The sequence below is a fragment of the Anopheles merus genome, chromosome 3R (assembly GCF_017562075.2).
Source record: "Anopheles merus strain MAF chromosome 3R, AmerM5.1, whole genome shotgun sequence".
Taxonomy (NCBI): domain Eukaryota; kingdom Metazoa; phylum Arthropoda; class Insecta; order Diptera; family Culicidae; genus Anopheles; species Anopheles merus.
In genome coordinates this window covers 18,218,486-18,235,013 of record NC_054084.1, presented here as the reverse complement: position 1 = coordinate 18,235,013, position 16,528 = coordinate 18,218,486, and the positions used below count along the sequence as shown (strand labels likewise).

At 46.4% G+C, this 16,528-nt stretch overlaps 1 protein-coding gene across 1 annotated transcript in view; it reads left to right on the top strand.

The window, feature by feature from the left end:
- Positions 1-16,528, top strand: part of LOC121598118 (epidermal growth factor receptor) — a 95,128-nt gene that overhangs the window by 2,581 nt on the left and 76,019 nt on the right. The window lies entirely within an intron of this gene.

Sequence of the window (16,528 nt, the reverse complement as noted above, 5' to 3'; positions counted from 1 at the left end):
CTTGCGGTTCAATCAATACAGAAGCGAACTTCACATTGTGCCACGAAACAGAAGTTTTGATAGTTTGTGCTATGTTTTAAAGCAGGATATCTCTCGAATAAAACTTTCTGAAGCGTGAAGGAGAATGGATTTGGTGCTTTATTTATCCGTTTCCTAAACTTTGTGGACATCGGGTCGGACGGCCCTGAGAATGTTGTGCTGCAAAATTGTTGCTTCACACAAACAAACTGGACTAAAAATCTTTGGTTTTGGTTATTACATTAAAATTTATGTTTAGTTGTACTTTAATAGTATTTACAATGGATGAAATGGCAAAATGGAGAATAATGATCACACTGAACTGAATGTCCTACAAATATCACAACATTTTTTTTGTGTTTTTGGTTAGAGCAAACCAGTTTATATTCTAAAGGATACATTAAATTGTGTTATAACATGCTTGGATAGTCTCATTGATGCTCACAGTATGAAATTAAATACCGAAAATCTGATCTTGAATACCGAAAAATATAATTCTCATCGATAGAATTACAAATGACGGATTCCACATTAATTGTAAGTACCTCTTTGCATAACGTTGTACTCTATTTCATAAAAATTCTTCTATTCATAAAAATTGTGCATATCTGGACAATAATAGGTTCATTGTATCATTGAATACGTTGAAATTCCCATCCAATAATCAAATGGTTTTCGTCAAACAAAAAAATAAATAATAAGTAGACTAAATCATCAGCAGACATCATAATATGACATTTTCACTTGACTTCACGTTCTCGATTTTTACGTTCAAATTTAACTAGATACCTTCGACAGAGCGTTATAACTTTATGTGCTTTTTGTGCTTTTCCTGAGAGCATATTTCCAGTTACTATAGAAGATTTAAGAACTATAGAAGAACTATAAAACGGATTTGAGCTTGGCAAAGCAACCCTGGGCACATGGCAATGTCGACTCACATTTCCTACACGTTCTGTCCGTTCGATTGCTTGAACAATCTATTCTTTTCAATTTTGCTATCAAAACAGACCCCGCTCGATTCAAACAACAATGCATAGAAAGTTTTGTTTTGTATTTTCTCATTTCTATCAATCATTCGGTTTCGAACTTCAGCTTGTTGTGGCAAACAAAAGCGCCCTCTCCGAGCTCGGGCGAGACTGCTGCACACCAGCTCGCCTTGTAGTACTGTCCGATAAGATAGTAGCCGCCCTGCTCAGGGTTATTTTCACTCCCGCACAGTTGCGAAACGGGCCGGACCTTGCCGCACACACACACACAACACACACGAAACGACCCTACCCCGACTGACCTCACCCGTCCATCGCGCGTCGCCTGTGATGCAAAACAGCCGCGCTCGAGATTCAAGTGTGACGAGAAAATAGGATAATTAATCTGCGTTCACCCAGTTGCGTACGTTTCGGTGATCCGACCCGAAACGGGATCACCCTAAGCCCGTTCCCGCTTTGCACGTAATCCCACCAAGGCCGGGATTTTTCCTCCTTTGTTTTCCACGGAGAGGATGGTGTTCCCCGATCCTCTCCGCTGCTGCTCCGCATGTGTAATTCAATGCGGCGCGAAGGCGGCAGAATTTGTCGGTTTCCTGTGACGGGCGAACATATCCATGCTCATCTTCATGACCGTGACATGGTAACGTGCAATTATGTAACGCGTCCCACGGGCACACCGTTTCCCGAAATCCGATTTCCCAAATTCGCCCGGGAAGCAGGGGAAGCGAAGCGCATCGCGAGCCGGTTGCTTTGCGCCGGAACTTGCGCCGGGCAACTGGAAGTTCTAGGCAGTCGAAACAAAAAACAAAAGCACATGCTGCACCGATGCACACGGCTGCAAGCAAGGTTGCTGGGCCGAAAGGAAGAGGCCTTCGCTTTCATCTCGCTTTTTGGGTTTTGGGCCAGCGCACGGACACAGGTAACGTTCGCCTTCAAGCGGATGGATTGTTGTGTTTGCCTCTCAGGGGCAGGGTTGTTTTTCGTTGGTGTTGGTGTCTGCATCTCACGCATGGTGGTGCTGGTTGCAAATGCCGGAGAAGCATAATTATGTTTGCATGCGGTGCTAGAAGAGAAGGTTTGTTTGCTGTGAGTGCTCTTTTCCGTATTGTTTTACACTTTGCTGCTGCTTTTTTTCGGAACGGTTCGATGATTCTTCCACCAAGTACCTGCGATCGTGTGTGTGTGTGTGTGTGTGTTTGTGTATGTGTGGTGGCTCACTCTCTCTTTCTCTTTTTGGCCTGTTTTTCACTCACTCGCAGCATTCTGCTGAGTCGTCTTGCTTGTTTTTTGCTTGGTTTTAAGGGTTCCTCCTTCACTTTATGCTGCGTTTTGTATGCTACCATTTCCCACACGCAGTCCTATCCTCTCTGCCATACTCTCTCTCTCTCGCTCTCGCTCTGCTCTCCATCTCGATCTTGTCCGATGTCGTGTCGTAGATCAGTCCACTCCATTCACTCACCTCACCATTTCTTTCTCCGCGCGTTTTGTATGCTGGCTTTGTTTTTTGTTTTTCGCTTTTTTCCATCATCTTTTCCCCCCTCTTCATCCTGACCTTTCTGCCCGTGCTGTCCCAGTGAGCCTGCACTATTTTGCGAAAGTGTAGCCGTGCTCCGATGCACCATGCACCTTCTATTGGGCTTTTGAAACGATGCAAAAACTGTACACTGGTGCGCACTTCCTTTCCCGCTCTGCACGAAGTATTACCTTTCGGGAGGCTTTTGTGTTGCCCGAGAGCCCGAGTGTTTTTCGTGGCGGCCCACACTGTGGGCGCACCGTCAGCACAAAGTATCGGTTTTCGCACGGCAAAGCATCATCCGGGGCAGGCGAACAGCAGCTGCTGCTAGGGCCGGCCTTTTCGGCGGAACGATAGGTGTCTATTGGCAATTTTAGCTGTTATTTTAAACTCTTCCTACAAGAAGCTTACAAGGAAGAAGAAACTGTGCTAAAAGAGCAATTGCTCTGCTGTGTTGGCAAAGGACCTGATAAAGCAATTTGTAAGTGTAGTAAATTGAACATGCGAAAGATCTGCCACTGAAGAGTTTGGAAGGGAATAGAAGTAGTATAAAAATGAAAATGAAATTATTATGTTTTATGTTTCAAACAACAAATAAATGAACTACTAATAAATTTATATAATTTTCTATCAATTTACTCGTTCTTACACATCTTCTTCTTTGTTGTCATTCCTCAAATAAATGGTCATTCCAGTCAAAAACATGGAGGAATTATGATAAAATATGTCAAAACAGTTCAATAAATTTATTGTACAGTAATTTTTACAGTTATGAGTCATTCTTTTTTATTCAAAACATTAAAGGAATATTTGAAAATTTCAAAAGTTTAGGTCAAATCTGGAAACATTATCAATTGCTGAGATTTGAAAAACATCTTCTAAGAGCATTTAAAAGACTTAGGTTCGTCGCCATTGTTACTAAGCAAGAGTCTCCGACTTACGACCTGTGATCAGCCCTTACTAATGATGATATAGTGTTTTAAATTTTGGCTTCTAACACAGACTTTACTTTAAATCTAGAAATGAACGTCTACGTATTTGTAAATTCAGTGTAATAAAGCTTTCAATTTGAATGTTTTTTGACGCAGAACAAGATTTGTCGATTCTAAACCACGAACCAGTTGCGTGTACTTATACTTTTCAGTCCATGTATGACACGATTTTTACAAACAATTTTGATCTTTTTGAACCACAATCTCAGTGCCTCAGGCAGTGATTCATTACCTGCCCACTGCTTGTGTCACGGTTGTGTGTGTTGTGTGTGCCAACAAAACAATTGCACTTACACTCAACACCCGTTGTACTGTGCATCGCGGTACTTGAGGTTAAGATTGTAGATTACCTATTTACAGATAGGTTTGCACTGCTCGTTGCCTCGGTGATTCCCGTTGGCTTACGCAAAGTACAAACAAACTACGCAAACAACCACCTTGTGGCGAACGATCTTCACGGGCGTGGAGGGGAGCGCACGATGAAAAGCGCTCACTTGTATTCTACCAAAGTTCTCAAATGGAAGGTTTGAGATTTGTTTTTCCTTCAATGCAACAACAAAACAATGCACAAAAATACATCCTCCAACAAAGTTTGATGGACCTGCATAACGATGATTGAAAATATGAAGGAGTAGTGCTTACAAAGGAATCTATAAACAGCGCAACTGGTGACCATTCGCATTAGTATGTATGCATTTGTATGCAGAATATGCTGGTTCGTGCTGGTGCAGCTTCTGAAATGGTTTTAATTCGTACGGCTCCGGGGTCTGCACACCGAATTTGAAAGCCAAGACGCAAGGCTGAAGGCAGTGCAAACACACAACAAAAAAGGAAGGCAAATGGTAAAACCAAACACTCTTAGTTTCGCTGCTTCCCTTGAGCCTTGAGCCGGGGGCGGGGCGACTCCTCTGCCCAACAACTGGCCATGGAGTTTGGGGCAAATGGCAAATAAACATTCGGCGCGTCAGTCTTCGTCACAGGCGCAACCCATTGTAACGGGGGAAGAGGGTTTGGAGCGGGCGGGGTGAGACTGCCACCAGCGTGTTTGTGTGAGTGTGTCCAGATTGTTTATGTTTTGTTGAGGCTGACGGCTGGCCAGCCCATGATTTAAGGCTAAGATATTACCCTATCTGCCACGGGTCGCACGCAAATCTGCGTCGCTTCGCTTTCTTCAAGTCGCTGCTGGTGTTGGTGCAGTTGCACTGCTGGTGACACTGCATTTCGTATGGTCGAAAGCTTCCCCCGTTGCAGAGCGCTAGAACCCGTTCTCCGACCACGCGTTCTGCGCGGGAGCTTGCGCGGGCCGTGATAGAAGCGATAGAAAACAAAGAACTTACCACGGCTCAGGCGACGAACCTCTGGTGTTTTTTTATGCGTTGCTTTACACGGTTTGGATAGTATGCTGGGTCTGGTTGCTATTAATTGTCACTGTACAAACACACGCACGTGTACACAAATCAGTACAAGTTCTCCCACACGCTAGATTGGGTTGCCGATACCTTTCGTTTCCCTCTCACTCTGTATTCGAACGGACTGCTGGTGTAAGAAGTTCATTAAATCGTGGCGCGTTTGCGAACGAGCACGAATCAGAACACGAATAATAACCGTAGATCGATGAGAGGTAGAAACACTGGGCAGCCTAGCACAAGCCAAAACTAGCGTTACTATCAGCAGAAAGGAAAAAAAACAGCCGTGGACCAGCGCTCCTATACCATATGTTGGGGCCGCGTTCGCGGGCTTTATGAAGCGCGCAATGAGCACCGAACGCTTCTCTTGCTCTGACCTGATTTATATAAAGTTTTGGGGCCAAAAATGCGATCGCCGTACGTGCCATCAGTGCCAGCAGGCATGCTTTTCAAGGTGGTGAAAATGTTGGACAAAAAATAAGAGAAAAAATCCTATTTTTGTCCTCTTTTTTAGTTCCATGTGCCGATCATGTTCATTCGTCGGTGATTTAAATTTGCATTTATTACAAGAGGAATGTACATGTCTCATACATTATCTTGGTTAAATAACCAATTTACATGTTATATTTTCAAAAGTTAAACAGTTTTATGAACCAAATCCGGATCAAACTCTGCTTTAAGATGCACCGCACATGCACAACCTTTGATTTATTGTACACGCCAGGACTCGTTTTGAATCAATTAGATTTCGGCTCGAGTTCCGAAGAAAAATGGTCGGAATATTAATAAATGCTTCGCGCTGTCCGCCGTCCACTTTGATGCACGATCCATGGCGCGGGTCTGCTTAGGATTTACATACCAGCCGGTGCTGGTGCTGTTACTGGTCGTATTGCTTTTAAACCACATGTGAACCACCAGCCACACAAGCCTGGTTTTGATTTTTATCGCCCCCTTTACGTGTTTGTTTAGGCATGTTTAATAAGCAAAGTTCATCGCGGAGTGAACGTGCGTTCTATCCCCCCGCCGAGAAGCGCCCTGTTGACCACTACCACTCTGGGCGAGAAAGATCCAGTGCGAGTTGGGTTTGTCCCATACAAGGTGCTGCATTTCGACATCGGTCTAGCGGACGGGGCAAGTATCTCGGCACTGGGCGGTTATGTGATAAGATAAGAGGCTAAAGTCATCCTCCGGGCGAACCCGCAGACTTGTTGACTTTTCTGTCAAGATAAAGTGCAACTCGGTCGCTCTGTCTGAGCGTGTCTGCGTGTGTGTGTGTGAGAGTGTTGATAAGTAAATAAAAATAGAGTGAGAAAAACAACAAAGATAAACAACAAAATAATAATATCTCAAGCTGTTGCGGTTCGGAGCGCGGTTTGATGGTTGTCACTCTGGGGCCGACAGGGGGCAAAGAGATTAGAGTGATTGCGCCACCCTCTGCCGCAGGTTTGTGTTTTGCTTTCGGAATTAAAAATTGACTTTTCCTGACTCACCGCGCACGTCTCCTCTTTGATTGATTTTCACGATGGATAGACCTGCCCGGCTAAAGATCTGAAGCGCAATTTGTACTGGCAGCGCCCAAAGCCATTCGTCAGCATTTAATCATCGTTGAGCTTAGGTGCTTCGCTTACTTAAATCAAATCGAGCTAAGTCGTCTGCCGTACGAACACACAAAAACGCACCCCTTTGATGCGGATATAAAAACTGAACGTTCGGTTGGAGCTCGTGCCGTGAGCGGCGAGCGACAATTTCTCGGGAAAATCTCATTTTACACCACCGAAACAAAAGCATTTCACGGCTTTGCGTCTCTTTGTTGCCCGTGCCCGTCAGCTCAGTGGCTCGGGAGGGGTAGCAAAAGCAAAAACAGGAAGGTTTTGTTTGGTATCTTATGATTCAGGGCGAGTTCCGAGCGGCCACTGGTGCAACTCTTCCCCACAAAGCGCGACTCGTATCCACCCCACAGGCAAGCCCGCCAGGGCTTTAGAAATGCGAAACCCACCCCGAGTGTGTGGGGGGAGAACGCAGAGGAAGCATCGCCATCATCGCCGGACGGCATTTTGCGCGAACGGCGCACGGCCAGATCGCACCAAGACCACGATCGAGCGCAACACCGCGCGGTGTCGTTTTATAGTGTGAATTTTAAAATTTTGCCATTTGCCGGCTCGTTCGCTGCTGCCTGGTCGTTCGGGCTTTTTGTGCTGAAGTTGTTGTGCTGCCAGAGCCCCTCCCTGTGAGACAACGCACACACACACACACACGCATGTACACCCGTCTTGGCTGGTTTCCGTGCTGCTAATCCCCCTGTGTCACCCCGTGTCACAGTGTTCGTGTGTACACGGCGTCTCAGTCGCTGGCCTGGCCGGGGGCTTCGGATCGCGGGCCGCTCAATCCCCGCGCGATGGTGAATAATAAATTTTGTAATCACAACTCCCACGCATCGGCTTAGCATTGAATGTAGCCCCTGGAGCGTTTTTTTTTTTGGGAGGAATGAGGAGAAGGAAGAGAAGCGCTGGTGTGGTTTGGAATGGAGAGGGGTTTATTACATTTATTAATCACGTACAGTGTGTTGAGAAGCGGAGCTGAACAGAAAACTCGAGGAATTGAGTTAGTTTGAGAGAAACCGCGCGTTTTGGTTGGGTTTTTATACTGATTTGAATGTGTGTTCGTTGAAGTCTTTGTGTTTAAGCCTGGATCTAACATAAAGGGAAAAGGGGGTAATTTAGTTAGTTCTTCATAAAAATGTATGTTATGACTGTTTCTTTAAATCTTAACTTTAGACCAACGAATTAATAGATTCCAACTGATTTCAAACTGATCCTAAATGAAATGTTAACTATCAATAAGTTCAACATTATCTTGAAGAAATTGAAATACAGTCTGTTTGCGAAGTACGCATCCTATACAAGACTTCTTGGATTACAAAATCAATTAAAAGGAAAAGTAAACTAACTGGTTTCATGAAAGCTTTAAAATATTGAATAAGGAAGGTAAAACCAAAGGCTTTAAAAATGACTTATTATCTTTATCAAAATAATACATAAAAATACATACATAATAATTGATCTTTGGGTAAAATTGAATTAAGAATCAACAGATCCCTGGTGGGACCTGAGACATACATCAATAATTTATTTATTGCTAAGAGTTTATTACAATAAAGCACTTCTCCTTTATAGAGAGTAACTTTTCACTTCTAGTGACTGCAGCAACTAAGCTGTTTCCATTTAACTTGCCTTGTTTCTGTAACACTTTTTGACCACACTGTAATTTTTCTTTGTTGCCCATTTGCCCAACGGATTGTGTCACGGAGCCGCTAGCGATCCGCTCGCGTACGCACACTTGCAAGCGGTTTGCCGTTTGCATGAATTTTTCATGGCACACCATGGTTGCTCCAAGCAGTTACATTTCAAACGACACATAGACACATTCATTAAAAAAAATCATCCAATCTAAAGAATAGATCAAGTGCTGCTTGAAGCCTTCTCAAACGGCTTGTCTCACCGCGGCGCAGGGAAACCGAACGATTGTTTGACGGCAGGCATGCAAAAAGGTGACACTTTACGCTTGTTGCATCATCGCCGAGCAACAGGTCGCATCACTGCGTTCGTGTCTTCTGGAGGCACTTTTTTGCCTCGTTTTTTTGCATTCATTCACGGTCCCATACCAGCCACACATGTGGCGCATGTGGCCTGGGGGTGCGCGAAGGCATGATCATAAATCTTGCCACTCCATTCACCAACCATCTACAACGCGGTGGCCTCGCGTACGTGTTTTACTGCTGCCTGGTGCTGCAAACCCTCCCAACGGAATGTGCATGTGTCTTCCTCACCGGCTGCACCGACTCAAGTCTCAAAGCTCACGTGTTTCACCCAAACGCTCAGGCTCAGATTTAACTCTACTCCTCTCTTCTAAGCCACTCCGGGATAATCAGCGAATGCGGTTGCCCCAACCTGATGGAGCAGGCCATAAAGTTTAACGAGCAGTGCCCACTGCTCGGGATGGACATTTTTGGGCGGAAAATTAAGCACCAACAACTCCGGTGAAAGCATTAGCACTCACAGCCACCGCAGCATGACCTTCCGTTGGACGACGGGGACGATGTGGGGAGAATGTGCGGCTCGTGACGCCCGAAATGCGTTTGGCTTCATCTGCTTCATTCGGTTTCGGGTTTATGTGAAACGGTTTTATAACTTCATTCCTGGTTCATGCGGGCCAAAGTGTCTGGTCCAAGTTTTATTTGCCATACTTTGATTTTTCGACCGTTGATGACTTCTAGGCTTGTTTTTTTACTTCTGTTTGATGTGTTTTGCTGTGGACAGTGGCGGCATTCCGGCCGTGCGGTGCTTTGAGCGCGCTGCGATACCGTTAAATCGTTTCAGCTTCCGGTGGCTCCGGTGCGCTAATCAACTGGATCGTCAGCTGGATTGAAATGGAAACTGTTGAATTCCAGTTGAGCGAATGGCAAAGAAGGTTCTTTTAGTGTGTGCCGCTGCCGCACGATCGAACCATTTCGGGCAGGTGGCTTTGGGTTGCGAGCGCTCGTTTGAGCTGCTCAGGACATTGTTGATGTTCGTTAAAGTGGAAAATGAGTTTGTTTTGTTCGGGACGGTTCGAATCGAGGCCAAATTCCCAACTATTTACTGTAAATTAATTCCTGATGATGGAACCATTTCACTTGTAAAAAGAAGACGAAACAGCTCCATTTTGTTCGCGTTGAAATCTATGTCAGTTCGTCAATGAGTTGATAAGGTTGCACAATGTGGAGTTTCAGTTTTTTTTACCCTTGAGAAGATCTCAAGAATGAGGCATTGCGGTAGTTGCATCCCGTCTCGGAGGCATCGCTTAACCCATCCGCTCATGTCCCCGAAGGCGTCAGCAGCCCAGTTAACAGTTATCACAATAATTGTCGCCCTCCATTGCACTTCGATCGAGTTTTATTTCCGTCCAATTCTCACGATCACACGATGGAAAACGGCCCTGTGTGTCGTCGGGAAGACATTTTCCACGCACTGCGCCAGGACCGGATGCGTCAAGACCATTCCGCGTAAGATATGTGATAATTACCCAATGCACATCCGGTTGGAAGTTCTCGGGCGAGGAACTGGCAATGGTACGATGTGAGGCGGCAAGAAAGGGCCTCCAGCCACAGACACAGGGTGTATCATTATGAGATGCTGAGGTGGCATTCGTCACGTCCATCGCCTGCAGTTGCATTTGACCTAACCGAGGGTCCGCTCATTCTCGCACACACTCCATCAAACTGGAGTGTCTTATCGACAACTTGAGGGTAATGCTTTTTTTGCAATGCCGAGAAAAAAAAACAACAGAACAACAGCATCATCATACTTTGAACTTCCGCTGCTCATTTCCTTCATCATCACTTCCGAATGGTGTGTCGTTGGCTGCTGCCTCTGTCGCTACCGCAGGCATTAACGGTCGTTGTTGTTGCTGCTAGCTCAATGATGCATGGTAGGCAAATGAACAAGACACTCCACATCCTTCCGGTTTGCTTTAGAACAGGACCCTCGAAAGCTAATACGCTGCGCTGCGCAATAATAAGCAACTGCAGCGAAAAGGACGTGAGGAGCACACAACAGGAGGATAAGTGTTTTGAAAGACACACTCCAGAAAAGGAAAGCAAAACATAGGATACCAACAAAAAAAAAAAAAAACGGAAGGCCCAACCCACCGAGTGGCCTAACTTCCGACGACGAAGACGCGCTCGCTTAATAACACTTGGCACATCCTGGGCGTAGCGCATCCGATCGGTGATGAATGAAGAATTAATTGAGCAGTGACATCTTCTCCGATCAAGAGGTGATCTTTTGAGAAGCAGCAACAGCCACCACAAAAAAGGGCTGACAATGGAAAAGGGTTTCCATCCATCCACACAGGATGCTGCGTTTGAAGTGCGTTCTTGTTTGTTATTCTAATTTCCCAACAATAAAAAAACACGCACAAACACTCGACAGTTTCACAATCCCTTTTGATTGGTTCTTCAGTTTTTTTTTGTTCTTTTCCTGCCACTGCAATCATTGCCTGTTATCTGTTCGCCGAGGTTTGCCTCGAAAACGAACCGTTCTCAAGGGTGTGTTGTTCTCTTCCATTTTTTGTTGCTGCTTTATGATCTGAAGAGAAATAAATAAATCACAAAAAACCAACCCAGTGGCACTCGAGGATCCTTGCACCGGGTTCCGTGAAGTACCACGTGAAGATGCGCGATTCGGTTCTCCAGGGAACGGTTGGTATTTCCCCTGCTCGGCCCTTCCTTTGCTCGCAGCTCCAGCAAACGGTACCCATCTGGAGAAAATGTCACAGAAAATGACTCAAAAAAAACACCCGACAAACAAACGCACTCTGCATCAGGTTCATCTGGGCTCGAGTGCACTTCGGTGCTGTGTTGATGTGGGTAGTATGAAATGCATGTGAAAACTTTCCATCATCAAGTGGTCGCGCGATAATTGCAGCCTTGGCAGTCGTGAGAAGGGCATGAGATAAAATGTGTACGCTGCGGCGGCAATCGTACGATAAGACGCCAATGTTTATAGTGCAAAATTTCGAAAGAAAAAAAAAAGCCCTCCACGACAAGACAACATTCCCACAGCATCTTTAATTGTTTGGGCTGAATGGGTGGTTTTTCTTATGTTCTTCTTTCCCCATTCAAACCCCGGTAGCGTCAGTGAAATCCGGCGTCAAAGCGGAGCCTGGAGCCCCTAGCAAAAACTGGAGCAAAAACCGGATCGGTTTTGTCGATCGTCAGCGCCCTGCGTTGTTGAAATTAATTGCCGAACGCGGTCGGGATGTATTTGGGCATCGGGTTTGGGGGGTTTTTCTTCTCCATGTCGATCGCCAACAAGCTGGTCAAATAATTCATTTAGCCGCCTCAAGTGCCCCGTGTTTGTTCGACTCATTTGTTTGTGCGATGACAATTTGGGGAGGTGGTGATGGTAAAAAATGGCCAATTAAATTGAAATTTCCAAACCCCTCCCGACCCGTGAGAGTGGATCGTTTTGTCGATCGGGTCGGGTGCCCATGTATGGAAGTGCGCAATCGAAGGAACATTTTTTAAGACTTTTATTCAGAGGGATGCATCCATTACTCCCACTTTGGCCCGCGCACGATCGAACCGATGAAAGTGATCGAGCGATCGATCGATCGGAGAGGTGATGAAGGTGAAACACTACACGATTTATTTAATGCATGATTGACCTACAAGCAACAGGCAGAGAGGGTCGAGGAGAGATGTCAAGTGGTACGGAGAGGTCAGCTCAGTGTGTTATGCCCATATTATCCCCCAACACTCTCCCTTTGATGAGAAATGTCAGACATAAGATGCATCTTAGCTTCTTCTTGGATGTGCGTGTGTTTTTTGTTGTTGCTGTTTGCTTCTTGAATGCATAAAACAGAAAACATTGTCGCTTTCTCGCATATCATGTGCAGTGTGAATGTGCGTATAGTGCCCTTGTGCGGGAGTAGCTGGGAATGGGAGTGAAATAAGAAAGAAAAAAAAAAATGATGCCCGGCTCGAATTCAAGTGCTTTCAGATGTTTCGGAACGGAACGGTTGAAGGTTGGTTTCTTCCCTCTCTATGTGCCTCTCCATGTGTACTGGTGTTGACCCCAGGATATTGCATTGCTTTCACAGGCCCCTCGGGCTTGGTCCATATGTTTTGTAGCCGGGGAAGAAATGATCTCATGCGCCGCTGACTGGCTGGTACCAGAGCTGCTGCTGTGATTTGTTACTCACTCGTCATGGTTGTGAGTCAAAATTATTTTCCCACTTCTCGGAACACATTAGATCGCTTGCTCCGAGAGGCAAGCGCATGCTCAGCGCGCAGCACAAGAGGCAGCGGATCTTCACAGCAATTGTGGATAAAAAATGAGACATTTACGTATGAAAAATAGACTACCATAGAGCACTGGAAAGATGTGAGCAGGCAAAAATGTTGTGGAAGGTTTGTATCTGATTCAATTGCTGGAGAGTTCCTAACCATCCAAGCACGCTTGTCATTCTGGTCAAAGTTATGTTCAAACACTGTGCCAGAATTCCCCCAACGAACTGTCTGGACATCCGTAGATAACACTCGGCCATCAACTCCATTCCTCCATGCAGTCACGCAAACGAGCCTTCGTTGTGGAATGTATCTTCGGCAACTTAATCGCCGTCAATTGATTTAATTGATTTGGTCCAACAGCTCGCTTCTTCGAGCCGTACACAGTGCGCCAGTGTGGTTCACTTTGGCACTGGAGCTTAGAATCGAATGCTGGTGCTTCTTCCCACACCGAGCGTCGTCAAAAAGATGGGTTCGACTCACTTGTCGCGACACTGGTGTGTTCGTTGCAACACGATGTTAAGATGGCGCAAACGTCACCAGCCCTAGACGCCGTCACGCCACCGTGTACTTCGAGCGCAATTGCATCTTGCCGCGGCAACTGGGCGAGAATTGGATGAGTAATAGTGTTGTGTAATTGAGAAATATTCGACACGATTAGCCGCCGTTTGAGATGGTACAGAGGGCAAAGAATAAAAGACAGGGATGCTGAGAGCGGCGTCCAATGTTAAAGTTCACTTACCCGACACGTGTAAGGCGGTTGAGTTGAGTTGTAGCCTCACATTGCTACAAACATCGGGAGTTTCTGTTTTTAATTACTTCAGGATTCTAAGCTCCGAGATTAATTTCCCTTCTACACGGCACACGGCACAATAGTGGCCGAAGAAACTGTACTGTGTTTCTTTCATCTACAGCACAGCGTAGTGTGTGTGTATTAGTTTCTTTTGAATCTACATCTCATACCATCCGCGCGAATGACGGGGTAGTTTTCATTCACAAAAATCAAGCGAGCCATTCTTTTGGAAACCACGGCAAAGCTCGTGTGGCTGCAGAACAGCGTTGGAACAGATTAGTTTGAGTTAGCTTTTCGGTTGTTGTGTTCTTTCCGTTTCGTTAGCTTCTTTCCGTTTCGTCTTCAATCATTCGCCCCAAAACGCTCGCTTTACCATCATCAGCCAACCGACCAGCGCACAGTCGCTGGTTCAATTAAAAGCTTCTTCATTCAATCTCGTGGTGGGCTTTCAAGGGTTGGATTTCTTATGACTCATTTCCCCGCGGAGCTCCGGGGGCGTAGATTTGGGGAAGGGATTTTGATGCGCATCACATGTTTACATTACGAACGCACCCGTCCTTTTGTTTTCCTCAAACGTTTGTTGAAGTTGAATGGAAAAAAAGCCTGATGATTTGTAGATTTCGGTACGGTCGCTTGTGAGTTGTTTAAGCCTAAGCCCAGAAAGATCAAACGGCGACCGTCACTTGAAGAAGCAACACATTGTAGGAAGAAGTTGGAAAAGGTTACTCTTATCGCCTGGAGAAGAACATAACCCATAACGCTTAGTGTGGATAGCGACAACTCCCGAGAGTAAAACACTAATTTATCACCCATCAGGACAGGAAGATGACATCGATCGATTATGCAAAACCAAAACAATGTAGAACCAAACGGTGCAGTGTGTTCATCACCTTAGAGTAGTTTCGTCCTCCTTTTTCCAAACCCACGCACACTATCGTCTGTCGGTTGGGAGCCCCATTACGAAACGTATGCCGCACGAAGGTACCGCAGAGGTTTCCGAGGTTCAAATCTTCCAAGCATACACACACACACACGCATACACACAAGCCATGTTCGCTTCCTGCAGCGTACACGCCCGCTCTTGCACCATCGTCAGCATCCCGCAGACGCGATCGATCGATCGATCGATCTTTGTTGCCTTTCCATGCAGTAAATAACAGGAAACCGGACCGGCTTTGGAAGCTGCCCTCGCCGATCGTGCCTCACCTATCTCACCCCCATCGGGGGCTTCGAACGGGTCGACCTTATACGGCGAAGGCAGCGACGGAGAGAGCCACATCATCGTAGGCTTTACAGAACCTTTACGGTGACGCTCCCGGGCCCGAACGATCCTAGTAGCTTGACGGCTAGCAAAAAAAAAAAAAGACGACGCTCGTACTTAGTGTGTTAACTACCGTGGGCGCAAACTTCGATCTCCGACGTGATCTACGCAGCCCGTCTCTTGCTTCGGGGCTACTATTTCTTCGTCGCTTCTACACCACCACCATGGTCTCCCTTACTCCTCCCTTTGAAGGGAAGATGTCTTCGAGCGTCTAAATGTGGTTATTACTACAACCTCGTCCCTAGGTCCTCTCCAAGCAAGATCTTCGCTCTGGAGGTTGAGAACGTCGATGCGAAAAGGAACTCGCACGATCACACTTGCACACTTGTCACCGCAGCGAATCTGCGATCTGGAGAGAACGGAGTCTTGGGTCCTCCTGGTACACACACACAAGGTGCCACTGTATAATCTGCGACTGTATCATTACCCGTGCATGAGACCAGATTCGCACCAATCAGCATAATTAGCGCGCTGACGATGATGACGATGAGTCGTATATAATTATGATCTTGGTGCGTTTTTGTTGCCGTAGCTGTTGTCAGCGTTCGTCATGGTGCCTGGTGAAGTTCGAGAAGACTGTGAGTTTCTTGTTGCTTGGGAAGTAATTTTCTGTTGTCCAATTTTCGGTCTACGTATTGACACACTAACCTGCGCCGACGAAATGGACCATTTTTGGGGGGGCGAGCCTCTCATTCCCCAATTTCCCAACTCCATCCAGTGCATCGATAATCGCAAACGAAGCGATTAATGACCAACTTAACCGGAATGTTCGATCGATTTCAATTGGACGAGCGTTCTATTTGTAGTCACGCTAAAATCGGCTTGAGCTGGTGTGATTAATTGGTATCTCCGGTATCGAGTTTCCAGCCCCTCGGATCAGAATAGCTTCGCGAGCGACCGTTTCCCACCGTGTTCTGGTGCACTGTTAGCGTGCAATTGGGTTCCGAGTTCCGGGGGCGAACGAGGAAACCCTTCGGTGCGCGGGAGAAAATCGTTCCCAAAGCCTGTGTGCGCACACGATGCAATCAACCAGAACGCTCAACACCCGCTCCCGTTCCCGTCCCGACCCAAGCTCCGAGGATCGGTTCCGTAAAAGGAAACCCGCGACCCGCGGGAGCGGTTTTGCTGCGTGCCGGTACGCACAGTAACGATCCACCATGCACCCGTTTTGCACCGGCGTGCACTCTCGGCCGCACAAAAGAAGATCCTGGAATCCGTGCAGCGGATCTATTTTTGTGCATTTTGCAGCAAGCCCTGCGTCGGTACTTTCTACTGCGCGCGAGGAAAACTATTTCGCTCGGAGCAAACGGGCAGCAAGCGGTACGTGGTCGTTAGATGGCAACCGAACATATGGTGCCGTGATGGAGAATTGTCGATGCACTCTTCGGAAGATATCTTGTCTTTTTTATTTGTGCTGGGTGCTGTGTTGAAGAAAACACGAAAGAAAAAGAGCACCCAAGAACACACCCAGCAAAAGAGATGGCAACCAGGGCAACGTGAAACGAGAGCTGAGCAGGCCTGAAGTGAAGCGGTACGTTATGATGCATTTTCCCAGGAAGGGATAGGTCCGAGTGTCTTCTTTCTTGGGTCGATCTTAACATAGATCCTCTTGCACACACACACGCCCGTTTGCGGGTCTTGATGCGCTCGAATGAACCGGGCTTTTCT